The sequence below is a fragment of the Bos indicus genome, chromosome 23, assembly GCF_029378745.1.
Source record: "Bos indicus isolate NIAB-ARS_2022 breed Sahiwal x Tharparkar chromosome 23, NIAB-ARS_B.indTharparkar_mat_pri_1.0, whole genome shotgun sequence".
Taxonomy (NCBI): domain Eukaryota; kingdom Metazoa; phylum Chordata; class Mammalia; order Artiodactyla; family Bovidae; genus Bos; species Bos indicus.
The window spans coordinates 46,745,886-46,764,824 of record NC_091782.1 but is presented as its reverse complement, the minus strand read 5'-3'; the positions used below and the strand labels follow the sequence as shown (position 1 = coordinate 46,764,824).

At 40.0% G+C, this 18,939-nt stretch overlaps 1 protein-coding gene and 1 long non-coding RNA gene across 3 annotated transcripts in view; one reads left to right on the top strand and one right to left on the bottom strand.

Annotated features, from left to right (window-relative positions):
• The window catches only part of TMEM170B (transmembrane protein 170B), a 211,123-nt gene that overhangs the window by 108,978 nt on the left and 83,206 nt on the right, over window positions 1-18,939 (top strand). The gene's annotated exons all lie outside the window — the stretch shown is intronic.
• LOC139179091 (uncharacterized) lies at window positions 2,764-18,110 on the bottom strand. Its single transcript, XR_011563500.1, has 3 exons — window positions 15,659-18,110; window positions 14,308-14,553; window positions 2,764-11,573 (listed from the first exon to the last, which is right to left on the bottom strand). It is a non-coding gene; the product is annotated as an uncharacterized lncRNA (long non-coding RNA).

Sequence of the window (18,939 nt, the reverse complement as noted above, 5' to 3'; positions counted from 1 at the left end):
TCTCTGAAACATTTTCTCTGTGCAGCTCTGTCTTCTCCTGTACTTTGTCCGATATATTTTTTATATCGCTTTAGCCTCCCTGGGTTCAGATGTCTGTATTCTCAATTCATTGAGACTGCCATGCTCTGCCTAGGTTCCCTTGTTCTGTGTCAAGCTCCAGAAATTGCCTACAGGAAGAAAGCTGGTCAAGCGATCATGCTCATGTTACTCGCTCTTGTTTTTTCAGTGATTACAGTTTTGTATGCCTATTTTCCAGTAACTAAAAACACTTGTGTCATACATTTTGTCTAGGTTTATATGTGTGTATAGTGGAAGAACAAGTGTCAGATCAGATCAGATCAGTCGCTCAGTTGTGTCCGACTCCTTGCGACCCCATGAATCGCAGCACGCCAGGCCTCCCTGTCCATCACCAACTCCCGGAGTTCACTAGAACAAGTGTAGTACTAGATAATTCAATCTGAATGCAAGTGAGAGTCCTCTGAAATATTTTTTATCCAGTAAATTATAGGTTCTAACAATATTTGCCTGGCCTATTTCACTAGATGACTATAAAGATAAATTGGGATAATGTTCATCAAAGTGTGCTTTATACACTGTAAAATATTATGCAAGCCTGTTAAAATAATAATAACAGCAACAATAACTCTCATGATTAAATAAATCAGCAAGGACATCTATCAGTAAGGCACAACTCTTGATGATAAAAGAATGACAAAGAAATACCTCCAATCTAGGGAGTTATGACATATATATTGAAAGTCCACATCAAAATGAAGTGACAAATATTATGTGCCAATAGTAACAGTATAGCTACTCTTCATTAAGTACTTAAGACGTGCTAGCTAAGTTCTTTATGAACATTATTTCATGTAACCTTTGAGAATCTTTTGAGGTAGATATTAGAATCTCTTCTCCACAGATTAGGAAACAAAGTTCAGGAAACTTAAGTAACTGAAAGGTTTGCATAGAATGTGCTAGAGCTTGAACTTAGACATACAACTATATCTTGATTCTCCATTAGGAGGTTAGACCATTGGTTTTATGAATTGAGAAGATAAAGAGGGATATGTTGGCCTGAAGGCTAAGGGAATGCTTTATATAGAAAATGGGAGTGTAGATGGATCACTTTGAAGAAAATTTAAATAAGAGTAAATAGGAATACAATTTTAGAAGAAAAGGATTACAAAGAAGCAAAGAAACAAAGATCGTGTGTCCCAGAGACAGGGACTAGAGTAAATTTATTAGTTTGTAGGAGTAGCAGCTAAGTTTGCAGCCACATTGAGTAAGACAGTGATAAATTAAGTTTAAGATATCGATCCATTATTTCAATTTTAACATATCTTTAAGTGTGATGCAAGTGTCGGCTGTTGCTTTTGTTAGTTAAAAAAGTAATAGTTACCTGTGCCAACTTGTTTGACTATTAGTGCTTTCCACCGGTGTTATTTCACAATCTTGCAATTTTACAAAACATCTATTCATTTTCTTAACATCTGTGAGTGTCTGCTCTGTAGCAGGCCTTGTACTAAGTATGGAGGATATAAAATGGAATCTGATATTGCTCTTGCTTTCAAGGAATTCAGTTAATTTTCAAGCAGGAAGCTCTGTCAAGCAGACAGAACTTGGGGGGTAGAATTCTGGAGAGAAGTCAAGGCTAGAAATGTAAATTTTGGAGTTGCTGACATGTGCAGAGGGGACCCACACATCTAGAAAGACAAACAACGGAGAGATTTAAGAGAGCAAACGAGAGCAGCTGGAACTTTTTAAAAAAACTTCTGAATCTTACACTACACACACACCTATTTTAGCTAATCTTGCAATAAGGAGAAATGAGAAATGTTATGTTACTTTGTGGTCATAGGCTAGTTATTATTCCAATGTGCACCTTCCCTTGAATCAGTGGAGTACTCAGTAACTGGGGAGAAATGGATGTTGATGTTCCCTGGGTAATCAGTATCTTTTAAATGCTTATGATGAACCTGTGGTTAAATGCTTCTGAGCTTGAACTGAGATTTATTTTCTTAGGGAAATGTAAATCATTTTCTCAGGACTCTTGCTCTTGGAGTAGAAGAAAATAGCTCCTTCCCAGAGGAAGAGCTGAATGGTGCTCAGTGTACTGGGACTCATCTTTTCTTCAGGAAAAGATTTTATGGGGAATTAATAGCAATGAAATCTGACCATCTACATATGACATACCCAGGGATTTCTCTATCCATCCTATATTACAACGGAGCGGACTGCAGAGAGTTCTGAATAAAAGGACTTGGGAGATCCTGGGGGGCTTGAAGGCAGCTGCGGAACTTGGCCCCTGGCCAGGGATCCCAGAGATCAGGATCATTGAGAGTCACCAGAGAGGGAGTTACCCCCCTGGGGATGCTGGATGAAGAGATGGTCAGCCTGGGACAGGAAGAGTGTGGAGGGGCAAAGGTCGGGGGGCGGGACCCTGGAGAAGGCCTGTGAGTAGGGTGTGGGAAAGACAAAAGGATAGAGTGGAACAAAAGACGAGAGCAGTTTCAGGAAAGTGTCGACTCATAGAAGATGAGGAAGAGAGATTTCATCAGAATCAAACACAGCTACACGAGATAACACAATAGATTTAAAAAGATCTGAGATTCGGCTTTGCAAAGTCATCAGCAAAATTTTGGAATATAATTTCTGATCTTAACTTTCTGAGATCACCAAGATGTTTTGTTAGCTGCCTTTAAAAAAATAATAATTTTATTTATTTATTATTTGGCTGAGCTGGGTCTTCAATCCTGCGTGGCTTTTCCCCAGCTGCGGGGAGCAAGGGCATCTCCCTTGTTGTGTGCACGGGCTCCTCCTTGCCATGGCTGCTCTTGTGGTGGAGCACGGCTCTCGAGTCCTCTGGCTTCAGTAGTTGCAGTGTGTGGTTGCGGTTCCTGGGCTCTAGAGCACAGGCTCAACAGTTGTGGTGCAGGGGCTTAGTTGCTCCATGGCATGTGGGATCTCCCTGGACCAGGGGTTGAACGCGTGTCTCCTGCACTGGCAGGTGGATTCTTTACCACTGAACCACCAAGGAAGCCCCATTAGCTGCCTTTTTTGTTTCTGAAAGCTGACCCTGAAGATCAAATCAATTTGTATACATACATAAAAGTGAGTAATAAGCATATTTACTACTTAAAGATCATCTTACAGAGAAAAACACGGGAGAAAAGACGTTAAATATTAATGCATACGTAAGTTTATAACAATTGATAAAAGCGAGTTCAGGAGCCTTCTCCATAAAGAACCCGGTGGCTCCCTTTGTCTACAAGCCAGAGCATTCCTTATTCCGTCTGAAAATCAAAACTCTGCCCTTTGTCGCCCAGTACAATGACCCCTGAACCCGCCTGTGTACCTTTGCTTACCCCTCCACTTAGACTTCCTTTGCTACATTTTTTCCCACAAGTATTTAGACTCCTTCTGTTTACCAGGTAAGGGGATGACTGCGGCAACAATGGCGGCCATGGTCCCTGGTCATGCGAAGCTTGACATCTTGTGGGAGAGGAAGACATTAAATATCACATATAAGTTGTGTGCAGAGGAAATTAATATACAACTATAATGGCTAAATAAAAAGAGCTGGACTCAATTTGGTGTAGAGTGGAAACTTATACCAAGATCTGAAGGGTAATTAATTGGGTAAAAGGTGGGGAAAGTGTTGGAGGTAGATCAAGGTGAAGAAGATGAACAGAAAACAGCCTAGGATGAGGTGGGGAGGAAGGCAGGGGCCAGGGTATGCCATGACCTGGGTCAGAATGAGGCTTGGATCTTTTCCCAACAGGTGACTGGAAGTAACTGAAAGATAGAAGCAGAGTAATCAAACAGTCATTTTTATGCTTTAAAAGATCATTCTGGGGCAATATGCATGAAAAAGATTATTTTTGTATAATGACAACAGTAAGTGAAATCTAAAAGAGGCCATCACCATCACCCTGATATCAAAACCAGACAAAGATACCTCGGAAAAAAAAAAGAAAGAAAATTACAGGCCACATCACTGATGAGCATAGATGCAAAAATCCTCAACAAAATAATAGCAACGTGTATCCAACAATACATTAAAAAGATCATACACCATGATTAGGCGGGATTCATTCCAGGGATGCAAGAATTTTCCAGCGTCTGCAAACCAATGTGATACACCACATCAACAAATTGAGGGATAAAAGCCATATGATCATCTCAATAGATGTAGAAAAAGCTTTTGACAAAATTCAGCACCCGTTTATGATAAAAACTCTCTAGAAAGTGTGCCTAAAGGGTACGTACCTCAACAAAATAAAGACCATATACAGCACACCTATGGCTAGCGTCGTACGCGGTGGTGAAAAGCTGAAAGCATTCCCTTTAAGATCAGGAACAAGGCGAAGATGTCCACTCTTCTCACTTTAATTCGACATTGTTTTGGAAGTCCTAGCTAGAGCAATCCTTTTACAGCAAGTAAAAGGAATTGAAATTGGAAAAGAAGTTAAACTGTTGCTGTTTGCAGATGACACGGTACGATACATAGACAATCCTAAAGAGAGTACCGGGATGACATGGTACTCTACATAGACAATCCTGAAGAGAGTACCGGAAAACTACTAAAGCTCATCAGTCAATTTGGTGACGTTTTAGGTAACAAAATTAGTACACAGAAATCTGTTGCATTTCTATACACTAACAACGAAAAATCAGAAAGAGACATTCTAGAAGCAATTCCATTTACTATTGCATCAGAAAGAATAAAATATCTAGGAATAAACTTGTACTCTGAAACAAAAGACTTGTACTCTGAAAACTGCAAGATGCCAATGAAAGAAATCAAAGAAGACATAAGCAGATGGAAAGATATACCATGTTTGTGGACTGGAAGAATCAATATTTTCAAAATGACTATACTACCCAAGGCAAGCTACAGATTCAATGCAATCTCTATCAAACTACCAATGGCATTTTTCACAGAACTAGAACAAAAGAAAGGCAATGCCAAAGAATGCTCAAACTACCGCACAATTGCACTCATCTCACACGCTAGCAAAGTAATGCTCCAAATTCTCCAAGCCAGGCTTCAGCAATACGTGAACCGTGAACTTCCAGATGTTCAAGCTGGTTTTAGAAAAGGCATAGGGACCAGAGATCAAATTGCCAACATCCACTGGATCATAGAAAAAGCAAGAGAGTTCCAGAAAAACATCTATTTCTGCTTTATTGACTATGCCAAAGCCTTTGACTGTGTGGATCACAAGAAACTGTGGAAAATTCTGAAAGAGATGGGAATACCAGACCACCTGACCTGTCTCTTGAGAAACCCGTATGCAGGTCAGGAAGCAACAGTTAGAACTGGACATGGAACAACAGACTGGTTCCAAATAGGCAAAGAGTATGTCAAATCTGTATATTGTTACCCTGCTTATTTAACTTCTATGCAGAGTACATCATGAGAAACTCTGGGCTAGATGAAGCACAAGCTGGAATCAAGATTTCTGGGGAAAATATCTATAACCTCAGTATGCAGATGACACGACCCTTATGGCAGAAAGTGAAGAAGAACTAAAGAGCCTCTTGATGAAAGTGAAAGAGGAGAGCGAAAAAGTTGGCTTAAAGCTCAACATTCAGAAAATGAAGATCATGGCATGTGGTCCTGTCACTTCATGGGAAATAGATGGGGAAACAGTGGGAACAGTGTCAGACTTTATTTTTTGGGGGCTCCAAAATCACTGCAGATGGTGATTGCAGCCGTGAAATTAAAAGATGCTTACTCCTTGGAAGGAAAGTTATGACCAACCTAGATAGCATATTAAAAAGCAGAGACATTACGTTGTCAACAAGGGTCCATCTGGTCAAGGCTGTGGTTTTTCCAGTGGTCATGTACGGATGTGAGAGTTGGACTGTGAGGAAAGCTAAGTGCTGAAGAATTGATGCTTTTGAACTGTGGTGTTGAAGAAGACTCTTGAGAGTCCCTTGGACTTCAAGAAGATCCAATAAGTCCATTCTAGAGGAGATCAGTCCTGGGTGTTCATTGGAAGGACTGATGTTGAAGTTGAAACTCCAATACTTTGGCCACCTGATGCAAAGAGCTGACTCATTTGAAAAGACCCCAATGCTGAGAAAGATGGAGGGCAGGAGGAGAAGGGGACGACAGAGGATGAAATGGTTGGATGGCATCACCGACTCAATGGACATGGGTTTGGGTGGACTCCGGGAGTTGGTGTTGGACAGGGAGGCCTGGTGTGCTGTGGTTCATGGGGTCGCAAAGAGTCGGACATGACTGAGTGACTGAACTGAGAACAAAAGAATTATGTACCGTGACCAACACGGGTTTGTTCTGTGATGAAAACCTGGTTCAAGGTGAAATTTTGTCCGCATAATCTACCATGTTAATAGGTTAAAGGAGAGAAGTCACATGATCATATCCATCAATTGAGGATGAATACTTGACAAAACCCAAAAGCCATTCATCATAAAACAATCAGCAAAATAGGGGTAGAGGGAAAACTACAATCTAGTAAAAGAATGTTCATAAAAAAGTCCTATAGCTGCACCAGTCATAATGATGAAAAGTGGATACTTTCCTTTTAGGGTGGGGAACAAGCCAGGATACCCACTCTCAACTATTCAACACAGGAAGTTCTAGCCAGTGCGGTAAGGAAGAAAGGGAACTAAATGGCATCTACATTGGAAAGGAAGAAATAAAAGTGTTCCTGTTTTCAGATTACATGTTGTTTCACAAAAAAATCACAAGGAATGTATTAGATTGGTCCAAAAATTCATTCAGATTTTTCCATTTAAGATCATCTGAATTTAAAGAAAAATCTGAATGAACTTTTTGGTCTACCCAATATTGCAAAATAACTCCTACAACTGTTTAGTGATGTCAGTATGGATACAAGGTCAACATAAAAAAATCTGGTGTATTTCTATACACTAGCAATTAACATGTGGAACTTGAAATTAAAAATACAATACTGTTTACAATTGTTAAAAAAATTAAAATATTTTGATATAAATCTAGCAAGACATATGCAGGATTCATATGCTCAAAACCACCAGACAGCGATGAAAGAAATCAAAGGAAATCTAAACAAATGGAGAGATATTACAAGTTAATGAACTGAAAGATTCAATGCAGTTAAGAAGTCAGTTCTCCCAAAGTTGATAAACAGACTTAATATAGTTCTTATCAAAATGACAGCAAGATTATTTTGTGGTTAGAGACAATGTTATTCTAAAATGTTCATGGAAAGGCAAAGGAGCTGGAACATATAAGACAACTCTAAAGAGAAAAAAGGAAGCTTGTACACAACAGGCCCTGTGAGAATTAGGGCTTCATGCATTGGAGAAGGAAATGGCAACCCACTCCAGTGTTCTTGCCTAGAGAATCCCAGGGATGGGGGAGCCTGGTGGGCTGCCGTCTATGGGGTCGCAGAGTCAGACACGACTGAAGCGACTTAGCAGCAGCAGCAGCAGGCCGCTGTCTGCAGGGCTGGCCGGGGCAACAGGTCAGGTGTCTGCTCGGAGCTACTTCTATTGCATCTGCTGAGACCAGTGGCGGTGGCTCTGTTTTTCCTCTATTACATGAATAAAACTGGTTTTCCTGAGGAGCTGTAGGCTCAAGAGGATAGGTTCTGATTTTCCCTTCATCTTGTTTTTTGTGCTTTGAAACCTGCCTGAAATTTTAAATATTTATAACATTCTTTGCATAGAAATTGTGTCTCTCTCTTTGGATGTATTCATCTTATTGGCTTATTCATTCATTTTAGGGATGTTTTAAACACCGAACCATAAAATAATTTTAGTCTTGTAACCAAGGTGTAAAAACGGTCCCAAAACTTTTCATATGCTCTTCTTCTAGCTTCCACAAATGTAACCATAGTACAGTGACCAAAACCAGTTAAAACAGTACACACAATGCCTTTAATTAGTTGACAGACCTTCTTCAGACTTTACCAGTTGTCACACTAAAGTTCTTTCTAGGATCTAGAATCTAAAACAGCATCAATTGCATTTAGTTGGTCGTCTGGCTTCAGTGTAGGACAGTTCATCGGTGTCTTTTTGTCTTTCATGACCTAGATACTTTTGAGAGCTGTCTCTTGATTTGAGTTGATCTGAATTTTACTTGTGGTTGAATTCAGTTTTGCATGCTTCTCCCTTTTAGGCCCTGGATCTTGGAAGCTTGGGAGCTGGAATGGGTATTCGGCTATTCAGTCATCATGAGCCTGTATTCTTAGTGAAGGGCACGTTCATTTAGAGGAAAAAGAACTGCTTCTGGCTCTACCTTTGAGCTATAAAATCAGTTCTTAGTGCAACTAATCCAACACTTATAGTTCACCTCCTGGGTTTTCATAAAATATTTTTAAGGCACATGAACTTTAAGTGTTACATTATTTAATGTACTGTTTAAAACAGCTAACTACCTGGGAGTGTCAGTTAGAAATCCCTATCATTAGTCATCATTAATTCACTAGGCACAGGGCTAAATCATCAAAAACGAATTCTTAGGCCAGTTACTGGATCAACCGAAATTCCTGAAGACTGGAGTCACCCATAAATAACCTCAGAGCATCACAGTTCTTTAGGCCAAATGCACCAACAACTGATCACGGGGCATGGAGGGACTGACCCATTAAGAGATTTACAGGCTGGGTATCATTATCAGCATCTCCAGAACAGATATGGGAGTCTGACAGCAGTTCAGAAGTTCTTTCAAATTGTTAATTTAGGTGCCACATGAAGCTGATAACTGAGCCAGGAATCAGAAACCCAGTTCCTGCTTCCCAACTTATCACTGTGTCACCTTAGTCGAGGAACCTAACCTACTTCATTCATTCATCCATTTTTGGAAAAGAGGGAATTGTGTGTGCTCAGTGCTGTACCAGGTGCTGGGTGTTGTATGTTGAGTCAAAACAGATAAAGAATAGACCAGGGACTTTCTTGGTGGCCCAGTGGTTAAACATCTGCCTCGCAGTGCAGGGGGCACAGGTTCAATCCCTAGTTAGGAAACTATGCTGCAGAGAAACTACGCCAGAGCAGGGCCACTGATGAGCCTGCGGGGCACAACTACAGAGCTCATGCCCCACAACAAAGACGCTCGTGCTGCAACCAAGACTGGACGCAGACAGATGAATAGAAAAACAAGCTAACAAGCCAAACAAAACAAAACAAAAACACCTCAGTGCCTATCAGTAGATGAATATACGATTTATGGTCTCTCTATACAGTGGAATGTCTGCCTGCATGCTAATTTGCTTCGGTCATGTTCGACTCTTTGTGACTCTACGGACTGTGGCCCATAGTCTCCTCTGTCCTTGGGATTCTCCAGGCAAGAATACTGGAGTGAGTTGCCATGCCCTCCTCCAAGGTATTTTCCTGACCTAGGGATCAAATCTGAACCTCTTATGTCTCTTGCCTTGGCAGGCAGGTTCTTTACCACTGGTACCACTTAGAAAGCCAGTACAGTGAAATACTACTTAGCAATAAAAAGGAGGTAATTATTGATTAACTGAATCTCAAAATAATTATGCTGGGTGAAAAAAGCCAGACAAAAGCATACACTTTGAAACAGAGGCTCAGAACATGCATGCTTACCTTATAAGACGGAGGATTCACCACTGGCTGTAAGGATAATCGGATGCTGCGTAGATGAGAGGAAGAACAGTCGATGGTGAGAGTCAGGGATGCCCTTCAGCTTTCCCTCGGTGTTCCAGTTTCCTCAGCCAATGCAGGAGTATTTCTTAAGATTTCTGTGACAATCAAACAAGGTCATTTATGTGAAAAGTAAAAGCGAAAGTGTTAGTTCCTAAGTCATGTCTGAGTCTTTTCGACCCCGTGGACTGTAGACTGCCAGGCTCCTCTGTTCATGGAATTCTCCAGGCAAGAATACTGGAGCGTGTAGCCATTCCTTTCTCCAGGGAATCTTCCCAACTCAAAAGGTTCAGTTCCAAAGTTTTATGGATTTTTTTTTAAATAACATTTTGCAATTTATAAATAACATTTATAAAACTGTGTATGTGGAAATGCCTTGCAGTTTTCAGTATAATGTGAAATGTTAGTTTTTTAAAAACCCATAAAAATTTAGAACTGAGCCTTTTGATTCAAGACTTAAAAAAAGAGTAAGCAAGAGTTAAGTGGCTGAGGGAGAAAGCCCAGTGACCAGAGAGCTGGAGACTCCAGGAGGCAGAACAGTGTCTAGATGGCAGGCTCTGAAGCAGCCAGCAGAGGGCCCAAAGGAGGGCGGCGACGGGAAAGCTGACTCCCTGAAGGACACTACTTCTGAAGCTGTTTTTTTCTGTAGATTTAAAATGCAATAAAGATGGGTGTCTTAGAAGCATTACAGAAGCATTTATGCACTTTGAAATCTCATACGTGCTACTATAAATAAGTTAAAGAATACTCTTGGCATTCTCATAAAATACTTTTTCTATTAATGTGTTTGAATTGGTATAACACATATTATCAGTTCAAATCTGGGAAAATGCCATCACTTCCATTTTAATTTAATTGTTTGTTTAATATCATCTCCCTATCCCATCATCCTAAAAACAAACACACACACACACACACACACACACACACACACAAAGTTGATGATAACAGTTGAGCTGACTAGATGCTTTAACTCCACATGTCACTCCTGTGTTGATCTTGCTTTTGCCTTGTACTACAATGGTCAGCATTGGAAATAAAAGCATTTATTCTATAGGGACTCACAAATAAAGATCTTACAATTGCATTTAGAGTTATATATCGAATAGCACCTGTAATATAATTGCAAAGCAACATTAAGTACTTTAGGTAATTATTTGTTTTGTTTTTTGAATATAATTTTTTATTTATTTGCTTATTTTTTCCCTGTGCTGGGTCTTTGCTGCTCCTCGGGTTTTTCTCTGGTTGCAGCAGGCTGCTCTCAAGTTGCAGAGTGCAGGCTTCCCCTTGCGATGGCTGCTCTCATTGTGGAGCACAGGTGGGCTTTGGGGTGTTTGGACTTCATTAGTTGCCACACGTGAACTCATTACGTGAAGTTCCCAGGCTCTCGAGCACAGGCTCAGCAGCTGTGGCACACGGGCTTTGTCGCTTGGGGACGTGTGGGATCTTCCTGGATCAGGGATTGAACCCATGTCTCCTGCACTGGCAGGCGGACTCTTTACCACTGAGCCACCAGGAAAGTCCTTCTTCTGTGTTTTTCTCAAGTGAACTTTTAGAACAGTTTTGGAATTACAGAAAGATCGTGAAGACAGAACAGAAGTTTCTGTTTGCTCCATACTGAGCCTCTCCTGGGGTTGACATCTCCCATTACTGTGGTGCATTGATCAAAGGACTAGCCAGTATCGATACATTATTAACTAAGATTCATGCTTCATTCAGGTTTCCATAGGTTTCACCCCATGTCTGCTTCTGTTCCAAGGTCCCAGCCATGATGCCACGCTACGCTTTGTCCTCAGACCTCCTTAGGCTCCTCTGAGCTGCCACAGTGTCTCAGATTTTCCTTGGTTTTGATGAACTTAAGGTTTTAGGTTTTACGGCTCAGGTATTTTGCAGATGGTCTCTGAATTGAGATTTGTCTGATGTTTTTCTCATGTTTACACTGGGATTCTCTGTGGTAAGAAAATCACAGAGGTAAAGAATCATTTTCATGCCATCACATCAGGGACACTTCATTAATATAACAGTTGATAAAAACCTCGGTCACCTGAGTTATTAATAAAGGTGTACTGTAATTTGTGCTGTTTACTCTGTGCTGTAGCCAGCCTGCCATTTATTTTTTTGTTTTCCAATATTTTGAGAATTTGAAAACACACAGAAAAGTCGAAGGTTTAAGTTTTTATAATAGTTTTTTTTTAAAAAACACATTCCATGATACCGTTGGTCTTTTACCACACTCATTTTATCATATTTACTACACACACTTTATCATATACTTGCCTGTCTATCCATTCTATCATTTTCCACATCAACCCACCTTTTTAAAAAATTCCGTCATTTATTTTAACATTTGTATTTATTTCTAGCTGCGCTGCGTCTTTGTTGCCGTGCCAGGCTTTCTATTATTGTGGGAAGTGAGAGCTGCTCTTCCTTGCGGTGCTTGGGCTTTCCATCGTGGTGGTTTTTCTGGTTGCAGAGCATGCAGTGTAGAGTGCACAGGCTTCCATAGGGGTGTCATCGGACTTAGTTGCCCCTCAGCATGGGGGAATCTTCCCAGACCAGGCGGCGAACCCATGTCCCCAGTGTTGGCAGGCGGATTCTTAACCACTGGACCACCAGGGAAGTCTGGTCATTTATTTTCAATACTGCCAGTTTTGCCCTTTGATGTAATAGAAAATAGAGCCAGCCTTGTTGCAAAGAGACCAAGGGAGAGAACCGTGCTGGATTTTAAGATAGAAATTTTATAGATGTGAGGGAAGGGGCACATTTAGAAGAATGTGAAGGATAAAAATTAGCCTGCAAGTTAAGAACTGCAGAAGTCCTTTGGCATGATGAAGTGAGTCAGGATGCTCACTGAAACCCCAAAGATTGCCAGACATTTGCATGGAAAGAAGCTACATGAAACTGGTTCAAAGCCTGCATGCCTTTAGGACATTTGAAAAGAATGGAAGAGCATTTGCCAGTTTTAGATACCCAGGAGCATGACTCCGAAGGGATCAGATCAGTTCAGTCGCTTAGTCATGTTTGACTCTTTGCCAACCCCATGGACTGCAGCACACCAGGCTTCCCTGTCCATGGGATCCCTGGGATCCCTGTCCATGGGATCCAAAGGGATAATGCCAGAGAGACCAGACTTTGCATTCCCATTTCCGGGAACCCATCCCCAGCACTATGCAGGGCATGCTGGGATACCATTTTAGTTATCCACCCCCGCTAATGCAAGGAGTGAGTAATGTCTATCTCCCCTTGACTGCACTTGAGTTTCTCCAGAAGTGTGGTCTTTGTACAATTTGCTGGGGCTGCTGTCAGAAAGGAGTACAGGCTAGAAGGCTTACACAACAGAAATGTATTTCTCACAGCTTTGGAGGGCAGAAGTCAAAATCAGAGTGTTAACAGGGGTGGTTTCTTCTGAGGGTGGTCAGGAAAAACCTGTTCTAGGACTTTCTCCTTGGCTTGTAGATGGCTATCTTATCCCTTGTCTATTCACATTATCTTTTCTGTCTATTTGTGTTCAAATTTCCCTTTTTATAAGGACACCAATCATACTGAATTAGGGCCCACGCTTGATGACTTCATTTTAACTTGATTGCCTCTATGAAGGCCTTGGGCTTCCCTGGTGGCTCAGCGGTAAAGAATCTGCCAGTAATGCAGGAGACGCAGGTTCGATCCCTGGGTTGGAAAGATCCCTGGGAGGAGGGAATGGCAACTCATTCTAGTATTTTTGCCTGGAGAGTCCTATGGACAGAGAAATCTGACAGGCTTCAGTCCATAGCATCCCAAAGAGTCAGACATAACTGAAATGACTGAGCATGCAGATGTGAAGACCTTATCTTTAAATAAGGTCATATTCTGAAGTACTGGGGTTGGGACTCAAATGCGTGAATTTGGTGGAAGGACACAATTCAACCTGTAAGTCTTCAAGTTTATTTTTTGCATAACCCTTAAAGAATTTGGAAAAACTCTGTGTCCCTCACACAGTTTAACATTGGCATTTAAGGATTTAGGTCATAGGTTTAAATTGTTCCAGAGAATAAAATTTCTGACATTTTGTAAATATTAACACTTGAAAATAAAACGATTACCCTTTTAAGTGTATCCAAAGGAGTCTAAATACCATAACAATTTGACTCAATAACCATAATCCATTATGAAAAATGCACGCATAATTTCCTGTGGAAAGTTTATTTCTTTCCATTTTCTCTTTCCATTCCGATTCTCCCACAGAATTTTATCTTCATGTAATGTATTTTCATGCCAGAAGTCTCTTTTTGAACCACCCTATCATACTTCTCCTTAACAAAATAGTGAATGGAAATTGAAGTTTTAAAATATGTTTTATTTCCTGGGATCATAAGGCTGTATTCAAACTTTCTTGTAGATTGAGTTGTTGCAATTATTATTGTTAATACAATTGACGAAGACAATTTTTTTTATAAAATAATTTTTCTATTGTAATTTGTTAAACAGAAAAAATGAAGTATCATGGAAAATGTTTCTCTGAAATGATGCTTGTCTCTCTAGTTAATTCTTAAATCCATTGATGAGTGACATAATGCTAGAACCATACAGATTTCTGCATTGATTTTATTTTTGCCCCAACCTCATTTTTATAGCAGTAAGAATGAGAAGCAGAAAGACTTGGGCGCTTGCACTAGAAGGTGAAGTGAGCTCAGAGCGGGGCCTTACCTGGTGGTGGCGGCTTAGCTGATAAGTCATGTCTGACTCTTGAGACCCCATGGACTCTAGCCTGTCAGGCTCCTCTCTCCATGGGATTCTCCAGGCAAGAATACTGGAGTGGGTTGCCACTGCTTTCTGTGGGTTATCTTCCCAATCCAGGGATGAAACCAGGCTCTCCTGCATTGCAGGTGGATTATTTACCAATTAAAGACACCAGGCCACTAGGATACTCTGTGTGATTAATTTCTGTAATAGCTGAAAAATAAAAACATTAATTTTGTTACTAATCAAAATATTTATCTTATTGTGTTTTAAAATATATTTTCATCAAACTTAAGTGGCAGATTTATCTCATTTAATTTATTAAAAAAAAGTCCTCTCAGTATAAATAAAACCAGTACCCTTTGTTAAACCTATCAGGAAGATAAGACTTATTTTCTGACAGAAATGTTTTGACTTCATTTTTAATTCAAATGTTAATACTGGATTAAAAAAATCTCATTATGTATTCCTTGAATTTAATATTGAGTAAATATTAAATACTACTACAACTAAGAAATACATTTCAGAATGCATAGTAAAAAGAGATTTTAAGAAATGCAGATGTAATATAATTTATTTACTTTATAAGAAGTTATAGGAACAAGATAATGAATTGAGATGTTGTTTCTCATTATTTAATTTATAATAATGTAACATACTATATTTAGCAAAAATCATAAATTATTTTGAAGTAGGTATGTAAAAAAAAGCATGCTGTTTCTTTGGCAAACGTGTTTGTGTGTACATATTGATTGTTGGTATTCTGCCATGAGGAATAATTAAATTAGAAGCAAGTATAAATATCACACATAAATAGCACTATTAATTTTTAGACCTTAAGATACGTTCCTAGTATTTAAAGGAAGGAAAAAGAACTTACGCTGAAACTCATTGATCTAGAAGCAAACATATAATTTTATTATTTTTTTGTTAGAGGAGTAGAAAGGATTAAGTGCTTTATAAATAAAATTATATGAGAATTTTCTTCAGCTGTAATACATGTTTAATGATAAGCTTTTATCACATGCATTTTAACTGCTTTATTGAAGCGCACACACCAAGTCAGAAAGGAATTATATTTCATTTGTGGATTTTATCCAGTTTACTCTCCACAGTTTGGTAGTTCCAGGAAAACATTTCAAGTGCATTTAAAACAAATCCGAGTCACTAATATGTATTCCTCTGGTTATTCAAAGCTACTTTTCTTTCTGGCTGATGATATCTTTTGTACATAAATATTGAGGGCAGCCTAAAAGAAAGGCCTACACCTGAAATTGCCTACATGTGAAAAAGTCATAGAGTATTAAAAATATCTTACCTGTGATTTGTTCTCATAAACTTCCCCTACCCACCACTGCCAGTAGAGTTGCAATTTTTGACATTAGTCTAGGAAAGTAGAGGCAAAATAACAGGGGTAAAAATGCAGAGCTTATCTCTTCTACCCCTCTCTACCGTATAAATATTCCATTTTAACCCCAACCTCACTCTTAACAGAAATGTGTGTAATATAGGAAAGTCTAGAAGGCCAAGGGCTTTATGGTACTCTAAGTAATCACAAAAGGAACCTTCTGTTTTATTTATTTACCTAAAGGTTTTTAAACTCAGGAACAGCACACTGAAGTAAGATTTGGGATGAATGTGGAAAGGGCTTTTGTGAACACAGGCAGGTCCTTACGCCAGTTCAGTAAAACTCTGTGTTTGTGAACTCCTTGAATAACCCTGGTGTGAAGACCACCGAATTCTTGGATATGTTCAAATTTAATATATACTGCCAAATTTCCCTGCAAGGTATTTTTGGCTAGTTTCTACTTCCACCCACTGTGTATAGGCATTCCCATCACCCTATCTGCTTGTCAACATTTGATGTCATCAGACTTCGAAATTTTTGCCCACTTAATAGGTGAGAAATGTTATTTCATGGATTTTGCTTCATATTTTCCAAATTATTGATAAGCTTGGGTTTCAATATTTGTTGGCTATTTGTGTTTCTACTCCAACCAATTGTCTTTTATTACCTTTCTTCATTTTTTTCCTTTTGGTCACACTGAGGGGCATATGGGATCTTAGTTCCCCCACCAGGGATCGAACCTCGCCCCCTGCATTGGAAACACTTAACCACTGGACTTCCAGGGAAATCCCATTTTTCCTCATTCTTTGATATTATATTTTTAAATGTAATTTTGCAGTTCCATATATGTATATCTATTCTATATGCTATTCCTTTTTCATATGTTTCAAGTACTGTATTCTAGTATGTCACTGTCTTATAACTTCAGTTATAGTCCTTGTCATCATCATTATCATCTTTTTAATACAGTTAATAATAACCATCTAGTTAAAGTATATTGAGTGCTTACCTTGGAGGAAGGCATGGCAACCTACTCCAGTATTCTTGCCTGGAGAATCCCATGGACAGAGGAAGCTGGCAGGCTACAGTCCATGGGGTCGCAAAGAGCTGGACACAACTGAGCGGCTAACACACACACACACACACACACACACACACACACACATCCCTTGTGCCAGGTATACTTAGGTACTGTAGGGGTATTCCTAATTTAATTCTCACAACAGCCCTCTGAAATTGATGGTTGTTATATATCCCACTTTATAGACAAAAACTGAGCTATAGAAAGGCCTAAGGAAATTGACCAAGGTTGTTCAGCCAGTAAGTGGCAGAGACAGAATCAGCACCAAGGCCGTCTCTCTCCGAGCACTCATGCTTAATCACTGTACTGTCTCATATGACTTCACCTCAAATACAATATAAATAGTATTACAATCTTCAAGTAGCTTCATTTTGTTATAGTATAAGTGGTATTGAGTGTTGTAGTTAAAAACTGCTGTCCACTTCATTTTGAAAATTGACACGAAGTTCCCACAATGGGTTACATACTATGCTAGACTTGTGAATTAAGTAAAGAAAGAAAAAAGACAGTGTCCCACTCTCTGAGAGTTTATAGTGGTGTGGAAGATAGACAACATCATTGCAGTACTGCGTGATAAGCATTGTAATAGGATTCAGCCAAAAGCACAGAGAGAACTCATAGCAGGGGTCCCTAACATGCAATAACCACTTGTATGAATGATTTGGGGCTTCCCTGGTAGCTCAACAGTAAAGAATCCACTTGCCAATGCAGGAAATGCATTGACACATAGGTTCGATCCCTGGATCAGGAAGATTCTCTGGAGAAGGAAATGGCAAGTCACTCCAAGTATTCTTGCCTGGAGAATCCCATGGACAGAGGAGGCTGGTGGGCTATAGTCCATAGTATTGCCAAGAGTCGGACACCACTGAAGCGACTTAGTACACACACATGAATGATTCATATGGAATCTTCAGTCAATAAAACTGCCTCATCTCTATCATGTGTGCCAAACTTCCCTTATCTTACATATTAGTTGGGACCTAAATGTTCTAATTAAGCTTGTTTATCTGCTTGTTGAGATCTTTTTGGACTCTCCTTCGCCCATGGAAAGTTTTAGCTCGTGTCTCCATCAATTGCCATTTACAGTTGCTTAGTATGTTATTTCGGACAAGGTGATGGCACCCCACTCCAGTACTCTTGCCTGGAAAACCCCATGGACGGAGGAGCCTGGTAGGCTACAGTCCATGCGGTCGCTAAGAGTCGGACACGACTGAGCGACTTCACTTTCACTTTTCACTTTCATGCGTTGGAGAAGGAAATGGCAACCCACTCCAGTGTTCTTGCCTGGAGAATCCCAGGGACGGGGAAGCCTGGTGGGCTGCCGTCTCTGGGGTCGCACAGAGTCGGACATGACTGAAGCGACGCAGCAGCAGCAGCAGCAGTATGTTATTGACATCCTTATTCAAGTCATTTACCCATGAAACATTGACAAGAACGCTAGGATAGGTTTTTCAGACAACTCTGGGGACAGCAACCAGGCCACTGCTCAGCACTGAGAAGACAGGTCACCAGTGTTCCATGTCCTTCTAGAACACAGAGGGTTGTAGGGGTGGGGTGGGGGGACAGAGCAAGGTGGTGACCCACCTGACAAGCAACTGGGGCAGCAGTCGTGGGGGTGGCATCAGTGGTGGTCACTGCTTCTGCTTTTCTCTTTCCTTTTTTTTTTTACATACCCCACCAATTCTGTGTCATCCCTTTAAGAAATATAATGGAGCTTTAAGTTTTTGGCTGAGCTGAAAATGACAAGATTTACACTAAAACTGCCAGCCCCTCAGTTTATCCCTCTTTTAAATGGAAAAAGTAATGCTGGACACTAAATGAAATCTTTTAAATTCCTTAATGTGTTTTGGAGAGAAGAAAGATTAAGGAATGCATGAGATTATTTTCGTTTTTAAATATTTGTGCTACCATCAGAAAAAAAAATGCATCGAGCAGTAAAGCCACTTGAGATTTCATAGCAGGGCAAGCGTTGTTTTATCTGGATTCTTCCTATTGTGTCATTCCAGATCGGTTATTTTTAAGCACACAAGCACAAATATTTATTTCTTGGCTGCTCATTTTTGGTCTCACCTCAGTTGCTATTTTAGCAATTGCCCTATAAACGGACAGTGCTGTGATCTCACAGAGGGCTGGAAAAGGGAGAGGAGAAAGGGAAGAGGCGAGCATGATG